At 43.5% G+C, this 19,405-nt stretch overlaps 1 protein-coding gene across 2 annotated transcripts in view; it reads right to left on the reverse strand.

Annotated features, from left to right (window-relative positions):
- Positions 1-19,100, reverse strand: part of SLC29A1 (solute carrier family 29 member 1 (Augustine blood group)) — a 1,214,204-nt gene extending 1,195,104 nt beyond the window's left edge. The window contains exon 1 of one of the 2 annotated variants that reach the window (XM_085610197.1): positions 18,864-19,100. The gene's annotated coding sequence lies outside the window, so the exon portion shown is untranslated. The remainder of the gene's footprint in view (positions 1-18,863) is intronic. The other variant, XM_085610199.1, reaches the window with a different exon arrangement.
- Between the last annotated feature and the right edge of the window lie 305 nt (positions 19,101-19,405).

Below are 19,405 nucleotides of genomic sequence, written 5' to 3' on the forward strand. Positions count from 1 at the left end.
AATTGGTCGCCCAACCCTGGAACAGAATCACATTTTTTTCCAGGTGGATGTGCACATGTGATAATGCAACATGTGGTCACTCACAGGGCAATCCAGCCAATGGCTGAAGGGGTCTTACCCATAGTCCCTTACAGTTTGCTGTCATAGGCAGAAGCAGAATGTGAACGGCCCTCTAGTATGCCAGTGGCACATGAGGGCTGATCTAAAGGCCTTACATGTATGTACATGCATGTATCTATTTGTAATCAATCAATTTGTTTTTTAAGAGCCTGGCCGACAACTAAAGCTGCCTGTCTTTCTGAAAGAGGATCTACTTAGGATTACCACTGTGCAAATCTTCTACCTCCAGGGCTGGTCAAAGACGGAACCAACATCTAAACCCTTGACTACTAAGCAGGGGCGGTTTCCGTCTGAGGGCGCTGGGGCATAGCCCCCTGATATTCTGGCCTGTATTAATTATGCAAAACGACACTATTCCAGGGCCACGCAGTGACAGCGCCTCTGAAGGGGGTGGGTGGGGCTGCTGGGCAGAGGCTTCAGAAAATTTCATGATGACTGACATCGATAGGGGCAGCGTTTAGTGCGCATATAGATATGGACGGAGAATTTCTACGGCAGCCTGACATGCGCTCTGGAGGCTTTGCTCTGACTGCAAGCCTGCACATTAGGAGAGCAGGGCGTTGATCAAAGCCGCAACCTCAGGCCTCCTAATGGGCAGTGAGTTCCCCTCCTCAAGCCAATCCTGGCGCTGCTGGAGCAGTGCCTGGATTGGCTAAGTCGCAGTTGTCAGGCCTCTGGTGCAGCTTTGTGCACATGAGAGGCACAGCGGGGGCGGGAGGCTCCACCCACAGAGTATGACCAATCACTGTAATGGCTTATTGTGTAACCATGCAGTGATTGGCAATTTCTCCAGTTGCTGGGCTGTGCTGTTCAGTCTGCCTGGCTGTCCCTGAGTCCCTCCTCTCTTTGGAGAACGCGAGGGGAGCAGACCACACCTGGCGTTGTCACGTCGTCGTGTCACTGTGGCCACGCACGGTCACGTTTATCCTGACGCTGCTGCGAGCCTGCTGCCTTGATCTTATTCAGTAGTACTACAAAGATCCTGACTGTGGTGGACACCTTGCATTGGATCCCAATATTTGATCACGATGACAGGCATTTAACCTGTGAATGAGAAAAAGTTGGTCGTTTGAGTTGACTAGCTAGCTACTACTGTCATACTGCCGTTTAAGTTGAACGGTTACCCTTGTAAGTAAACTTACTTAACCCTCCTGTCTCCTCTACTCTCTCCCTACTCAGCTTGCTCTCCTTCCCTGCCTTAGTTTGTTTCTTTACCCCCTGGGTCTCAGTCTTTCTTCATCTGGGCTTGCCTTCGACTCGAGGCCCAGCATTACCGGGCTCCGGGGGCCACAAGTGCTCGAGTCGGCTCTTAAATAGAGTAAGGGGGCGGGAGAGGGGAGACGCAAGGAATGAAGGAATCCTGCTCTTTTGTCGTTTTGTGAATCATAAGAGAAACTAGAACTCACAGCTGAAAATCTCAAGTGAACTCGGTGAGTTCACTTGAGTTTCAGCAGTGAGTTCTCGTTTCTCTTATGATTCTAAAAACACTCAGCAGCTGCAGCCCTAGTTTCTGCTCCTGGGCTGCCTGGCTAGTGAGGACTCGGAGGAGGAGTGCTTGTGGCCATTTTCTCTGGCCGGAGTCGGAGGGCCCCGGCAGGAGCAGCAGGCCCCTTTCCACAGGCAGGGGGAGGATGGGCTGTTAAGGCCTGAGCACCAAAGCACCTAGGCTACAGAATCACTGAGCCCATCCCCACAGCCATTGATACCTGGAGCATGAATGCAACATGACCAGCCATGCACTCCTTCACTGTTAAAAACTCACTTCAAGCCATCTTATAAGTCACTGACGTTGCAGCGCAGATTTATAAAATTACATATATTGCAATGATGCACAAGATTTGTATTTATACGTAAATTTGATGTTTTTGCACCAAACCGTATACATTGTACTTTGATTATCGACAGGTAATTCTTATTGGTAAGACACCATGAATACAGTAGAACGGCTACTTGCAAGGCCATTCGTTGGACTGAGATTTGAAGACAAACTAAGTGTAAAATGATTAGGACCAGACCAGCCCGACCCACAACTACAACAAATTTCCCAGGACAGAGGGAAGACTTACAAACGTACATTCTCAAACACCTGGTACAGAAAGGTTGATTGGCTTATAGGGTGCACTTCAACAAATTCTCTGTTCTGCTTTGCCTGCTTGCTGTTTGGTGGTGACATTCCTTGGACAAAAAAGGAGTAACAGACTTAGAGCATTTGTCGGATAAAGTAAAGAAGCATGCACACACAAGAATCCATATGGAAAATCTGACGAGACTGGGAATGTTGGGAAACACACCGATTGCAGCCCACATAAGCGACACGTAACGCAAAACAATAAAAAAACACAATGACGCAGTTGATAGGAATAGACACATACTGTCAAAAATAATTGATGGCATTCGTTTCTGTGGTGGTTTTGAACTGGCATTACGAGGGCATGATGAATCTCAAAGTTCCTCAAATCCGGGAATATTCAGAGGCCTTATGGATTTAATAGCACGCATGGACTATGAAATGGAAGCACATTTAGCAAGTGCTACAGTCTTCAAGGGCACCTAAAAAATGATACAAAAATTAACTCCTTGAGTGCATGCTAGAGATTATGAGACGCTATATTGTCCAACAGGTGAAAAACACAGACTTTATGGCAATTCAGGCTGATGACACCACTGATGTGGCCACAAACACATAGTCCGTATTAGTCTTTCGGCACCTTGGCAAAGACATTAAAGTTGTGGAGAGGTTCTATGGTTTCACACATTTAAGAGACTCTAGTGCAGAAAACATTACTTCAGCTATACTGTGTGAACGGAACTTGATTTTTCCAGAGCTGCCTCAAAAAAAAAATACGTATTGCACAAAGCTATGATGGTGCGTCCGTAATGAGTGGAAGCCTTGGCGGAGTACAGAAAAGAATTGGAGATGTGTACCCTCATGCCCATTATGTGCACTGTTACACCAACCAACTTAATCTTATTATGCAACAGGCTGTATCAAAGATCTCCGAGGCACCGATTTTCTTTTTGGATGTAGGCGGCATGGCAGCATTCTTCACACGTTCCCCCAAAAGAACGGAAGTACTTCAGAAAATTGTGGCTAAAAGACTTCCATGGGGACCCTTGTTGGAACTTTCACACACATACAATCAAACTAACATTCCAATATAGAGGTGATCTTGAGAAAGTTTTCGACGCCATAGAAGCCAATGACGACTCTGAATTCTAAAGTCGGAATGAAGCCTGTGGCTTTGTTAGAACACTACAAGACAGAGAGTTTGCGTTCTCTCTGTTTTTATTTCATGGAATAATGCGTCATGTCGACATAATATACAGCCAGTTACAAAAACGAGACATCGATACTGTGTGTTGTGCAAAGAGCTACCAGTTTGTTTGTCACCGGCGTGAGAAAAGTGAGAGATGGGGTTGATAATTTAGACAGCAGACTGCCAAAGGATTCTATTTTCTCAAAATGTAGTTGACTGTACTGTACGGAATGCATGTATACCTGCAGGCCACTGGTGCCATTTCTTTGCTGGCTTTAATTCAGAAACCTAATATGGAACAGTCACTTACAGAGACAGTGGCTTTACTAAAAATAGTCATTACCACTCCTATGACAACAACAGAGTCGGAACGATGCTTTTCCATTTTAAACAGAATGAAGACATTCCAAAGGAACAGCATGATTGAGAAAAGACTGAATGCTTTAGCAATGCTCTCTAGAGAGACAGATCTTGTGAAAAGAATCCCAGTCGCAGCTATTAAAGACAGATGTGCTGATTTTGTCTACAATACGTTGATCCTAACATTTCTTTTTAAATGCTGCTAGTTTGTGACCTGTTTAGTTGTTTGTTAAATACAAAATATGGGAGGTATTCAGTGTTGTTATCTCGAAGTCTGTTATGAAGCTCTGTGGTTATACTGACTAAGCAGCTACCTATGTTATTATATGACATCTCTTTATTAATGTAATAACCACACTTTCACAATTGCTTTATTAACCTTATTGCTTTCTCAAATTTGCATGAAAATGCACCATTTGCCCACTCTTTTTTCAAAATTTTCTTGTGGGGGGGAACCCTCCGAGTCCCCCTTAGTTTGTTTGGGCTTGGTCGCTTTGCTGGCTCGCCACGGTGCACTCCTCCATTATTTTTACGCCCTCCACTTTCAAATGTCATTATCCGCCACTGCTACTAAGGTAATGGTTGAGATTCCATGTAACAAAATATCTGTCCAGAGGCTTTAACACATTTTAAAAACAATCTCCCCTTAGAGGCCTATTGGCTGTAACATATGCTTATAATAATAAGTACGCCCTGCAGCCTTTGTTGTAACAGTTCCTAGTAAACAGCTCAGACCTCTGACATACATTTTCTCAGTGAATCCTTCAGGCCTATGGCCATTATCCTTTACTTGTCACCATAACCAACTCGAGTCAAATTAATTAGTGCCAGCTCTCTACAAGAAACCCGTCACAAACTCATAAAATTATAAATATACACAAAATACAGCCGGTAAAATAAAACCTTTCTTACGAGGCCCAACTGACAAATCGTCTACCCCCAGAGTTTGTCAGAGTGGGTAATGAACACCAACATCCTTGTCTCCTGTGGTACGTAGTAAGTAGAGAGAATACATGTAAGAAATTACCAGGATACAGGCTTTAACACTGTGTAATAATATTTCCATAGAGACCTATTGGTATTACTTGTTATATTTTTACATTAAGTCAGGTCTACTGCCTTTGTCATAATGTTTCATAATAAACAGATCAGTCTAAAAGCATCTGACAAAACCTTTCCAAATCCACGGGGTTTTGACAAAATATTGAGTCAAGAATATCGTGTGGATCAACTATTGTGTCAAGAATAAAAAATATTGTGAAATGTAGGTTCTATGAGTAAGCAAAGTTTTTCTGTACAGAACTCCACATCTGTGTACCTTGAAGACATTTATCTCGTCAAAGTATGTGGAGTTAGGAATAGCAAATCTGTACTTTTGGCCCCGATATTTTTGAGATGATATTCTGTCTGCTCAATATTTTTAGCATCAATATTCTATCAGACAACCAGATCCCCCAATCAGGTCTCTACCATTCAGCATTGGTCATAACTAGGTGTGTGGGAAATTAGCATAATATGCTCTTGCAGAATTGTTGAAAATTTTGGGAAAATTATGCAAAATTATGGGTAACTACACAAACGCAAAACTGGCATTTGGTGCTGAAAAATCTCCCACAAATTCCACAAGTGCATAAAACAGCAGCTGCTCGCTTCCTGGCTAATTACTTTGTTCCCATGTGCTTGTCCTAAGTTTTAGCAGCAAATGACGTAGAATTACACAACATGGTATAATAGCATAATTTCTGGAATATCGTATGATAAATGAAATTACAAAAGTTAAATGTTATTATGCAAGTGTAACATAAATTTCCCCCCGGCCTCGCAACAGTAATCAACTCAGGACTACTGAATTGAACTTAAGCTTTCACGCGAGCAACCATCAAGTATGCAGTTTTAAAATTACAAATAAGTGCAAAAGTACAGTTGGCGAAACAATATACCACGGCAGCTAAGAGGGTTATTACATTGAAAATCCTTCATCCCAGGGTTTGTCAAAGGGATAACCATCTTTAATCACCTTGCTAACTATGTTTGTCTATAATTCACGTAACAAAATCGTTGTCTGCCCGCTATAACACAGAATAATAACAGTCCACCTTTCAATAATTAGGGCCCAATTAAACAAGTGACTCGTTAAATTCCGTCCTGTGCGTAAACCACAGTTTTCGCACGGGACTGAAGTACGAGTTTGGTTTTATTTAAGGCATTTGATCATTATCAGATGTGTTAAATAGCCCAACAGTTATTAAATTTAGGTGGGTCAAACCTGCTGAAATTTAACAGGGGAAAACACATGGTATTTACAGTATCATGCTGATTTTGATGCATTAAACACCAAATTTTGCATGTTATTCCCCATAAACTCATAGTAGGTGTTATGAATCGCACTGATAAATAAGGTACACCATGGTATCATTATTAATGAGGGGTGATATATAACTCCTCAACTCGTAATCAGGCCTATATTGGTTTTAACATAGGCTTTTCACACTGAATAATGCAGGCACAATTTCAAATAGTTGGTGTGCACCAACATCAGTGCCCAGCCACCTTGAGATTAAGAAGTTGGGCGCACTGACTTTGTCGTAAGTTTTCAGAATAAACAGATCAGACCTACGGCAAATACTCTACCCTCACAGTGTGTGAGACAAGTTGAGACAGGGTGACTGTCAAGATGCCTTAGCGTACTACAGCAACCGCTGAGATCCCATGGAACACAGTACCAGCCTACAGGCTTTAACAGAGTGTAATAGCAATCCTCATTGTGCTCAGCACAGACTTGCACACAAGGCAATCATTATATATATATATATATATATATTACCTACTGGCGGTCGCCAGTAGGTAGTTATAGTTAGGACCCTGTTTCCATAGGAAATCCGCAACATTCTATTTGGAATAACTTTGGCGCCGGTCGACGAATCCTCGCGAAATTTTCAAAATAGGTGGGGCGCTACGCTCCGCTCCTACCCTGAAAGTCTCGGGGGGATTCGTCAAGCAGGGGCCGAGAAAAAAGGGGGGTCCCAAAACGCGTTTTCCCCATGCATTTTTCCATAGGACCTTTAGACACAGCTACAGCCCGAACGGCTGAACAGAATTACTTGAAATTTGGCAGAGAGGTAGCCATAAGGTCAAGGAAGTGCCTTTTGCAGGTCTGGTGTAAATCTGTTCAGTATTTCCTGAGAAAATAGCATTTAAAAGCATATATATATGTGGGCGGAGCCTAACCACACATCTCATCCTGAGATCTGATTGGCTGTCAGCACTTCATCCAAGAAGTGTTGGCAGCCATCTTGGGACCAATATACATGATAGCACCTCATTAAAAAGCATTGCAGTTAATAGAAGGTTTTAAGACTTTAGTTACATTATAAATCATTTGTTGATGGTACCATACTCATTTTAGGAATTGTGGTATGTTCTAAGGTGATTTCACCATGTGAAAAAGCCTTCTGCTGGGATATCATGATTGAGAGAAAAATATTTTCTCATGCTTTTACCACAGAGGTTTGGAAGGTGATCTATAGGCTAAACTGAGAGCTTATTTTCTGTAAATTCACATTATCTTTCTCAGTCATGTGAGAATGAAGTCTGACATTCTCAGTAAAACATGTACATCCAACAAGGGCAGAGACTGTCAGTTGATTCCTTTGTGTTCTACTGCAGCTTCCCAGAGTGTTCCAAAGAACTACTAGAGCGCTAACAGTCCTACTTATGATAAACGTATGGCACACCTGAAGCCATCTTGCTTGGATTAAAGTGGTAACTCTTAAAACATTTAATTTAAAAAGGAACAAAATGAGGGGGTTCATTTTTCCATAAAAAGTATGATTAGTGCTGCAGAGAGAAAAATTAGGGCACATTTTGAGTGACTTCTCAAATCCTCTTCTATTTCATTAAAAAATTCTGACATGCAGACTGAAACATGCACTTTCAATACCAGCAGCAGTTTTCCCTGGTGAGCAGTAGCTTTACTACAGTGATCTAATGAGCAAAAAGAGTGCTAACATTCTGAATTTATGGCAAATGTGTGACACATCTGAATGCCTTCTTGATGGAATCAAAGTAAAAAACTGAAAGTATTTCCTACTGAGGAGACTGCAGTAAATGAGGAAATTAGGAAACTTCATAACAAATAAGTCTCCCAAGATGGCCACCAGAGACAAAAGAGCCCAAATGTAGCCCAAATATCACCCAGATGTAGCCCAAGTATAGCCCAATGACAGAATGTCCCAGAATGTTCTTAAAAACAACTAGAGCGCTTACTGTCTTCATTATGACAAAAGTAAGGCACACCTGAAGCCATCTTGATTGGAATAAACTGGTAACACTTAAAACATTTTATTTAAAAAGGAACACAATGAGGAGGTTCATTTTGCCATAGAAATTATGATTAATGCTGAAGAAAGAAAATGAGGGCACATTTTGAGTGACTTCTCAAATCCTCTTCTATTTCATTAAAAAATTCTGACATGCAGACTGAAACATGCACTTTTAATACCAGGAGCAGACTTCCATGGTGCAGTAGTTTTACTACAGTGATCTAATGAGCAACTAGAGTGCTAACATTCAGAATTTATGGCAAATGTGTGACATATCTGAATACCTTCATGATGGAATCAAAGTAAAAAACTGAAAGCATTTCCTACTGAGGAGACTGCAGTACATGAGGAAATTAGGAAACTTCATAACAAATAAATCTCCCAAGATAGCCACCGGAGACAAAAGAGCCCAAATGTAGCCCAAAATCACCCAGATGTAGCCCAAATATAGCCCAATGACAGAAGTGTGCAAAACACTTATTATTTTGTGTTTTTGCAGTGTTATATAGTGCAGACTTGTCAGGTATTGGAGTGCTTTACATGAGCATTGGTTACATCACACAAGAACAAATTCATTTTGGTTGTAGACATGGGGAGACTAAGTGATTTGACCAGAATCACAGAATGTCGAGCTGAAGCAGAAACTTCAACCTGGTTCCCCAGTTGCAAAGTCTGCAGTTCTGGAAGTAACACCACATCCTCTCCCCTAAGTGCAACATTTAATCAAGTGGTCAACTGGATAAAAAAACATAAAGATAACAAATAATTTAAAAGTGCTTTGTCGCTATTTGAAAACTCAGAAAATATGTCCTTATTTTAGTCTTTTAGAGCACTAACCATAATTTTGATGCCAATAAGACCCTCTCATATATGTAATTTCTAAAGGAAATGCTCTAGGTATTACAGTTTTGATTACATCAAGATGATGTCAGGCGTTCCACACTTTTGTAATAAATATAGAATGTTAGCAATCTAGTTGTTCATTAGGATACTGTTGAGAGGCAGAGGCCAGAGGCAGGGACTCTGAAAATTGAAGGCAGGTAGGAGGGTGCAAAGGCAACAATTTAACCACACTGAGCAGGCAGGAAGGGCCGTGCAAGCACAACAGACTATAGAGGGCAGTGGAAAGGGGGGCAGGGGCAACAAACCAACAATACAGGACTTGCAAGAGAGGCTGTTGGAGGGAAGATCTATTACGGGTCAAGGAAGCTAGGGGCGGTCCCCAGATCCCCGGGAGCCACCACAGAACTGAGCAGGAGAGTGAGTCAGGGACAAAAGGGGCACCTTAATTTGAGCCGGGGTGCCTAGGAACGCTTGCTCCAAAAATGAAGAAAACAGACATATGAGACATGGAATTGGAGGCAGAATACCATGGCAGTTTAATGAGAAGATGCAACTTCAAAGAAACCGCAGAATAGAGACATAAAGTACAAAATACAGAATCCAGATAATCATACAGCTGTCATAATATTCTCTGTATCTCAATTAATGTACTGACAGAGAGAGAGAGAAAACACATCTATAAATGCATCATGAGAAACAAGTTACACCAAGGAAAATGTTACCTAGGAACACTCACGTTTACTCTTAGAGCAAGCATTCCTGCAATTACAATACAAAATCTTTTAAATGCAAAAGTAAAGAGAACAATGGTTAAACATAACATGACATTTCATATAGGTAAAATAGAATAAGATACTTCAAGCAAAGCAGAGCAAGACATTTTAAGCAAAGGAAGACAAGAGCTCCCAGCTCTTGGGGAAAACCTGCACTGCCTGTTAACCTACATACAGACGGCGAGGTAGTCCGTCGATATCTGTGGGTGCTCCCTTTTTATATCATTTTGTGGGCTCCTTTGCACGCTACATCTACCTACGTATGCTACCCAAAAGCTTCGTCTGCAGATTTTACCAGACATTTCGTCATTTACCCACTTAATGCTGACAATGGACTGGGTGAAAAGGTCAGTCTCTCAGGCCAATCGCTTATCGTAAGTTCCATAGAGCAAGCAGAAAATAATGGGTATTGTACGGGAATTCAATATATTCATGTATAAAATCTCCTCAGTTCTCCTAACTTGACGCTCTGCGGTTGCCACTTCCTTAAAAGCGGGAAACCTGCCCAGGAAGCAAGTACCAGTCCAGGATGCAGCCTACTGTATGTCGACAGCTTCAGGGGGATGTTGAACTTTGATACCGAGCACGGAGCACTCGGGTAGGGTGGGGGCTACTAGTTTGGATCAGAAGGCCTCGCAGACCTGCCTTCAGACTGCTATACACTAAAATTGCAGAGCTATGGTCAATTTAACAAAGAGGCCTACATATTGAACAGAAGGGCCTACACAGGGGTTTTATGCTGGCTGAGTGGTAAGGATGTCTCAGGATAATTATATAGCAACACAGGACCCGCTGGTCAATTTAATACGGCCTACAAATGCAGCTGGCAGGGCAAGGACAAGGGTCTCATACTTCAGGTGTGGACAGAACGGGCCAGGGGCCCCCTGTGATACAAAATCTACCCTCCTTCAAGGCTGTGGCAATGTAATAGACCATTGTGGGCAGAAGGAAGAGGCAATGGTAGTACAACCATACATGCCAACAGACCCGATTCAGCCAGGAAACGTCCAATGTTTTTAAGCTCAAATGGGCTTTATTTGATCTGTCTCCTGTCTACAATATCCTCTTTTTCAATGTAACTCAAAGGGGAAAATCAATACCCCAGTTTTTTTTCAAAATCTCCCTCTTACCAAGTTCAAAATGTTCGCAAGTATGGTACATTGGATCATGGAAGGAAATGGGATAGGGACATGGACTTGGATAACAGAGGACAGGAGGGACATGGAGAGGTGCACCAAACTGACCCTGCAGGGCAGGCATCAGGGTTTGCAGCAGCACAATACACCACACAGGGCATGCAGGACGGGAGTGCAGCACAACAATCCATAGAAAGCAAGAGGGAGGGGACAGGACCATGCACATGGACAACAGAGAACAGAGGGGCAAGAGGCAATGGTAGCTAGCTGACCATAATGGACAGACAGGAGAGAAAGCTGCAGTATAACAGACCATAAAGGGCAGGAGGGACGGATCAGGGGCATTACAATGGAACAGACAAGCCAGGAGGGAGGGAGTAGGGCTGGGGGCAAGGGGGCAGGGCAGGAGCAGCAAGATAGCCATGGAGGTCAGGCAGGATGGGCACTAGAAGCAAGACACACCATGAAGAGCAACAGTGAGACTGTGATGGCATACACACAGACCATGGAGGGAAGGTGGGAGGGGGTCAGGGGCAGCTAACTGACCACACAGGGAAGGTGGGAGGGGCCATGGCAGCACAGAAGACCATGCATGGCAAGTGGGAGGGTTAGTGGCAGCACAATGGCTATGATGGGCAAGAAGGAGGGTGGAGGGGCATGCACAAAGGACGATGGAGGATAGAAGGAAGGGTCAGGACCTGTGCACAGACAAGAAAGTTCAGGGGAAGGGACCTCACAACAGACCACACGGGGCAGGCAGGAGGAGCAGTTGCAGCACAACAGACCAGGGAGGGCAGAAGGGTGTGGCAGTACAATGGACCATGTAGGACAGGAGGAAGAGGATAGGGGCATGGCATGTGGACAGGCAGGGTGGAGGTGGCAGGGACAGGTTACAGTCATCTGACAATGCTAGGCAGGTGGGAGGGGAGTGGCAGCTCAACAGAACACTCAGAGTAGATAGGAGTGGCAGGTCCATGGGACATGGTGGGCAAAAAGGATGGAGCAGGGGCATGCACAAAGACATCGGAGGGCAGGGGGAAGGAGAATAGGGGCAGCATGCTAAGCACAGAGTTTAAGCAGGAGGTCAATGATGGGGCATAGAATTGGGCAATGGAGGGCAGGAGGAGTGGACTGGTACATCATACTAAATTGAGGGCAGTGGCAGCACATCAGACCATGCATGGCAGGAGGGAGGAGGCTAGTCCATGGATTCACACAACAGAGGATAGGGAGGAAGGGGATGGGGCAGCAAGCTAACTGTTCAGAGAAGGCGGGTATTAGGAACTTTATTGTTTTTAAAACATTGTGTCTGTGCGAACTACTTAAAATATGAACAAGTATGCAGCATAATCTCACTTTTATTCAGGAAGAAGAGGACGTTTGTGACTGTGACTCCGGGCTCACTTGGCAGAAACACCCCCTGACCCTCCACCCCCTATCGCAAAATGTAATGCCCGTGAAAAGGGTAGGTGAACACAGTGTTATATAGAACATAGTCCTGAGAGCACGATTGAAAATGAAAACTAGATATAGTGTATGGTATAAACTATGCACCAAAAAGTGTGATATAAGATGAACCGGGCGTGAAATATAATATGCAATACATTGTGCGCAATGACAGATTCATTGGAGAGCGCGAGATAGCACAGGCACTAGCGCGTGCTATGCGATATGCGCCTTGGAGTGTAATATGCACAGGGCAGTGTTGTGTAACCTAACTAGTCTCTAAAGTTGTAATATAAAATATGTGCTGGGGAGTGTAACGTTGCATATGCACTGTGACAAAGATATGGATCCCAGATTGTAATATGTATGGCATAGCACTGTGCGTTATAACATAGGCATCGAGAAAGGCACGTTAGATGGGGCAATATAACCCGTGCGAAGACAAGTGTGGCATGACATATTCACGGGGTGGTGTTACAGTGCACATGGGCTAGAGAGTGTCATAGCATATGCACTAGCTAGTGGAATACAACACAGAGGTGTGTGGCACTCGGCAGGCAATAGTGGGTGTAACACAGCATTGGGCTCTGTCAGGAGCACGCTGTGACTCTCAAGTGATGTTCGTCCCCTTTCCAGAGAGTAAAATAAAAAGTATTACACATCCGGCAGTGGATGTGTGTTTTATTAACCGTGAGGGGGGTTTCTTGCATAGTTTTGGTCGAATTTTTGTCGAATCCCCTTTGAATGGCTTGGTGTGCATGTGTATTAAATGTGCCCGTCAATAGCTACCCATGTTTGTATAAATAAACGACAAGGGTGTCTACCAGGATTAGGCACGGTAGGGCATCAGACATGTCAGAGCTTCACTAGTGGTGTAAATACATTCCACGTGGATTCATTGCATGCATAGTCGCCTTTTAATGAATATCACGCAAATCGTCATGGTGATAGGTACGTACGGTTTGTCCAGCATGTCCTAGGTGTGTCTATAAATATATATTTTTTAAAAATAATAAAAAACAGTGGCCGGCCCTGGGGATTGGGGTCAAAAAAATATAATTAGGAGACTGGCCCTGGGGGATGGGGTCATCAGGGCCAATAAATTAGAATAAGAAGGGGAACCAAACAGCCCCCCTTCTTAAAAAACTAAAATAAATAAAAGACTGGCATCGTGCCGGAGGCCATGCCCCCTCCGTGCAGCACTCTGCAAACGCGCCCCCAACAGGCATCTCCAGTATGCGCCAGGGAGCTGCGCTGCAGCCAGGTGTTCTGAGGCCAAGCCCCTTTTTACACCTCTCTGCAACGCAGCTCTGTGGCGCTTACTGGAGGTACCTAGTGGTCTAGTTTGACCCTAGGGACCCTTAGGATTCAGGGGGACTTAATCTCTCAACATAGAACAGTCACAGGGCGCGTTTACACAGTGGTGAAGGGAGGGGACGGGGCCTGAGGTGACGTGTGCAAACACGCACTATGGCACGTTTTAAATTGGGGATATAATTTCCCTTCAATACTGAGGGCCCCTGGGGGCTAACTAGCCCACCAAGTGCTTCCAGTAAGCGCCACTGAGCTGCATTGCAGAGAGGTGGTCCAGGCCGTGCCACTTTTTACACCTCTCTGCAACGCAGCTCTGTGGCACTTACTGGAGGTACCTAGTGGACTAGTTGGACCCTAGGGACCCTCAGGATTCAAATGAACTTAATCTCCCAACTAAAAATGGACACAGGGCGTGTTTACACAGTGGTGAAGGGAGGGGACGGGGCCTGAGTTAACGTGTGCAAAAACGCCCTGTGGCCTGTTTTAAGAGGTAGTTTTAATCCCCATGCCCTATTATACACTAGGGGCTTACAGAGGAGGTCATGCTAATCACAGGGAGACCCCAACGCATAATGTTCCCTAGTGTATGTAGGTGTTTTCACTGTATTCTAAGTGTCTTTTAACATAGCACTGGCTCTAGGACTGGTTAGTCAGACTCAGTTACCACCAGTATCCGTCTGAAAAAGTTGAGGGTACAGGATGATTTTGCAACAAGGCTTCTTTCTGCTCTTCTTTTTGTTCTTTCTGCACGTTATCCTTCTTCCTGCACTTATCTTCGTATTTGAGGACTTCTGTTGCTTCTTTCTGCACTTCTTTTGTTTCTTTCTGTGCATTTTTTCTTCTTTCTTCACATGTCCTATCTCTGTAGGCATAGTTAGAAATTAGCATTTAAAAAACCTTTGAAATTCACAGAAAAAACCATAGGTTTCAGGCACGTTATAGTTAGGAATTAGCATTTAAAAAACCTCAGAAATTCACTGAAAAAACCATAGGTTTCAGGGGTGTTATAGTTAGCTGGACTTTTCACTTGTACAAAACCATTGAAATTCCCCCGTTATAGTTAGTTCAGCTAACTATAACTCGCGCGCCCGCAATGCACTGCTGATGACGTCACATATTACATCACTCATGACATGGTCAGTGACATCACTCATGACATCACTGATGACATCTCAAATGACATCACTGATGACATCACTGCTGACATCATCCTTGTGATAGAGTGGCAGACCTCCTCTCACCCTAATATAACCTTTGATACACACATTCAAAAATAGAGACTAAAATTTTCAAAACAATGGACATACCAATACCAGTTACAACAACCTCTTCAGTAATTCTAAGATCACATACACATCCACTCATTCACCAACAGTCCTATACAGTCACTCATACATGTACTCACTCATCATATGTACTCATACACCTATACATCCTGTTACACAATGCCACTCATCCATAGAGTTACTCACACACATAGTCACTCATGCTAATAAAGAATCAAACATACATTTACTTGCATATACAGTTATACACACACCACCATACTTACTTCTACGGAAACTTACACATACTTAGTCTTTTAAACAATCACTTATAGAAACACATACTTATTCATACAGGAACTCTTTCAATCTCTCACTCTCACATATACTCACATATATACACCAATAGTCACATATACTAGTTTAAAACATATGTAGTTACTCATAAAGACACTATTGAGACAGTCATTCACTCACTAACATACCCATACACACACTCATCCACCCATACAGTACTGCACACATGCTGTGTTCAACACATACAAACAGTGAGTCACTCATTCATGCACCTATGCACTACGTAATACCCCCCACCGAACCATGCAGACACTCAGACTGATACTCAAAAAACCAACTAATAACCTATATAGACACCCATGTAGCTACTCACCAACCCATGCAGCCACTTATACACAAAGTGAGAGACTGATACAGATATTTACATATTTAAACATTACTCACTAAGCCATGTATTCACTATGATACACTTAATCAGTCAGTTACACAATCAATTTTTCAAAAACAAATCATCCATTTAGACACTTATATACCCATTTATTCTTCCATCGACCTTGAGATATACATATATAAAACATATTTAATTTTCAGAAAAACACACATTCACTGGATGATGTCATCAGTGATGTCATCAGTGATGTCATTTGAGATGTCATCAGTGATGTCATGAGTGATGTCACTGACCATGTCATGAGTGATGTAATATGTGACGTCATCAGCAGTGCATTGCGGGCGCGCGAGTTATAGTTAGCTGAACTAACTATAACGGGGGAATTTCAATGGTTTTGTACAAGTGAAAAGTCCAGCTAACTATAACACCCCTGAAACCTATGGTTTTTTCAGTGAATATATATATATACACATACATACACACACACGCATATATATATATATATATATATATATTACCTACTGGCGGTCGCCAGTAGGTAGTTATAGTTAGGACCACGTTTCCATAGGAAATCCGCAACATTCTATTTTGAATAACTTTTGCGCCGGTCGACGAATCCTCGTGAATTTTTCAAAATAGGTGGGGCGCTACGCTCCACTCCTACCCTGAAAGTCTCGGGGGGATTCGTCAAGCGGGGGCTGAGATAAAAGGGGGGTCCCAAAACGCGTTTTTCCCATGCATTTTTCCATAGGACCTTTAGAAACAGCTACAGCCCGAACGGCTGAACAGAATTACTTGAAATTTGGCAGAGAGGTAGTCCTCAGGTCAAGGAAGTGCCTTTTGTAGGTTTGGTGTAAATCTGTTCAGTAGATTCTGAGAAAATAGCCTTTAAATCAATATATATATCTGAGCCAGCTTACGGTGCGCTTACGGTGCGCTTACCGTACGCGTACGGTGGCGTGCGCGAGCGCGATTCTGATTGGCTCTTAGATCTTAGTAAACATTCGAATCGGCCGAAACCAGGAAGCGGCGGCCGCCATTTTCTCTCTCGCTCTCAGAGTGGGGCAGCATAAATGAAGCCCAAAAATGTGTAAAGGGGCAGTATATTGAGATAATAATCACCCAGCAGTGATATACGGGCCCCCAAACAACCCCCAAAGGCAAAAAATGTTATTTATTTTTTTTCGAAAAATCGCCGATTACGCTTACCGTACGCGTACGGTAAAAAAATTTAAAAAAAAAAAATAATTATCCACACTTTCCACACCCCATGTGCAAATGGTGCCCTAAGGGCTCCATTTGTGCATGGCATATCAAATAAATGAAAATAATAAACAAAACATTTCACAACGATGCGCATAATATGTCCCCCATGTGCGCACGGTGCGCGAAGCGCATCGTGCGTACATGGCCCATCCCGCATAATGTGGGCACGCGGTGCGCGCAGCGCACCGCGTGACCACTGTGCGTGCATGGCACTAACTGCGTAAAGTGGGCGAAGCGCACCGTGCGTGTACGGAACGAACTGCGTTAACTGGGCGCGCACGCCACAAATGGCGTAAAGTAAGTTAGCATTTAAAAAACCGTACAAATTCACTGAAAAAACCATAGGTTTCACACACGTTATAGTTAGGAATTAGCATTTAAAAAACCTTGCAAATTCACTGAAAAAACCATAGGTTTCACACATGTTATAGTTAGCTGTACATTTTACTGATAAAAAACCAATGAAATTCCCCCGTTATAGTTACTGTAGGCAACTATAACTCACGCGACCGTAATCCTCTGCTGAGGACATATGTGTCTTTATGAAAAAAAAATATTTGTAATCTATGTATAGCTTAAATTTAATGGAAGAAGACATGGGCAAATAAGTGTCTAAATACAGTATTAGCATCAGCTGAGGATTACGGTCGCGTGAGTTATAGTTGCCTACAGTAACTATAACGGGGGAATTTCATTGGTTTTTTATCAGTAAAATGTACAGCTAACTATAACATGTGTGAAACCTATGGTTTTTTCAGTGAATATATATATATATATATATATATATATGTGTGTAAAGTTTGGAAATGTATATAGCATGGCTTGTCACCCATGAGGGTATCCAGGCGCTGTCCATGGGCACGCGGAAATTAAGGGATTTGCCCAGAATCAGAGGACTGGAACCCAGATACCCAGCTCCCGAGTCAGCAGTTCTGCCCACTGGGCCACATTCTCTCCACACACACACACACATATATATGTAATTGATGTGATCAAGACCGCAGAAGTGCGCTCGAAACGCGTCAGGCTGGGCACTTGCTTAAATCAATTGATGCACTTGTAACTGCAATAAAAGGATTTGGTAATTTCCATATTGTGGTCTGTACCTACTTGGTTGCTACAGAAGGAATCTACAACAGGATTGTGGTTATCATATATATATATATATATTACATATATGTACAAAACTACACATACCAAACCATTGCACAACTCCAAATAGGAGGGCCTAACAAGAACAAATCCCCCAGGGTTTGTCAGAGGGGGTAACCAACATGAAAATCCTTGTAAATCTTTACCAACCAGGGCAATCTACGAGATTGCATGTAACAAATGCTTCAGGCCTACTGCCTTTGTCATAACTTTTCATAATCGGCAGATCAGACCTATGACATCTCACCTAACATTTCACAAAGAAGCAATCACGCCTGTAGCTTTTATCGTTGACTTGTTGCCACCAACAGATCAGGGCTACTGTGTTGAGCATACGCTTACTCATGAGGCAACCAGCAGTCATATAGTCATAAAACTGCAAAGATGTTCAAAAGTACAGGTGACAAAACAATATAGAACCCCTCCTCACAGGGCCGATGAAGGCTTATCACAGTGCAAAGCTTCTACTCCCAGGGTTTGTGAGAGGGGTGACCAATGCCAACCCCCTTGCCTACTGTGGCAATGTGAGAGCTTTAATGCATGCCTTCAAGCTTAAGCACAGTGCACTAACAACGCACCCTTATCCGCCTATTGGCTTTACCATATGCTTTTCACAATAAATGTGTCACGCCTACTGTCTTTATCATACGTTTTCATAATAAACAGATCGGGTCAGTACCCTTGATTATAAACAACTCCCTCCTGCTGTATAGTGCATATACATCCAGAAAGACAAATTGTGCAACCCAGGCACTCTTTCTCAGTGGAAGCACACAACCTCTGCCCAATCAAATACTGTATGCAAGTTAATCAATATGTTGGCGGAGTGAAAGCCCCTGTCTCTGTCAAGAGCTCCTCTTCTGTTGAGAACATAAGGTCTGAGGACAACTGTGCTGTCAAGCCAGAGACAAGATTGTGTACCTGTGTCCAGGCGGCTGGAGCAGAGACCTGTCCGAGTGCAGCTGGGCCTGCCTGTCTCATCACTGTCTCCGGGCCATGCTCAAAGTCGCCTGTCCCTCTCCAGCCCCTCCAGCTTCACCCCGTGCCCCCTGCCACCCAGGGCAGCACCAGCAGGAGCCGCAGGGCAGAGCACCAGTCACGGCTGCCAGACTCAGGAAACAAATCACAGCTGCAGAAAAGGGAACCCTGGGTGAAACTGCTGGTTTTGGTCACGAGAGAAGAGCTGGGGATGTCTCGAGGCGCAGTGCGTCTCAGCGCTTTCATTGGACCCAGGCACAGACCCACAATGCAATGCGGCTGAGGTTAAAGAGCTGTCTGGACTCTCCTGCTGGAAGGAGGCAGACGTCTGCCTTGTGGTTCACTCTCCAGAGACAGACTCAGTGAGTGCCTCCTGCTCATTCAGTGGCATTCATTCATTCATGCCTTCTCAGATATATCATTCATGGACTCCGACACCACGTGATGGCAGGGGTGGTTATGTTCACTTTATTACCAGGTTATGG

Source organism: Triturus cristatus, chromosome 6 (assembly GCF_964204655.1).
Source record: "Triturus cristatus chromosome 6, aTriCri1.1, whole genome shotgun sequence".
Taxonomy (NCBI): domain Eukaryota; kingdom Metazoa; phylum Chordata; class Amphibia; order Caudata; family Salamandridae; genus Triturus; species Triturus cristatus.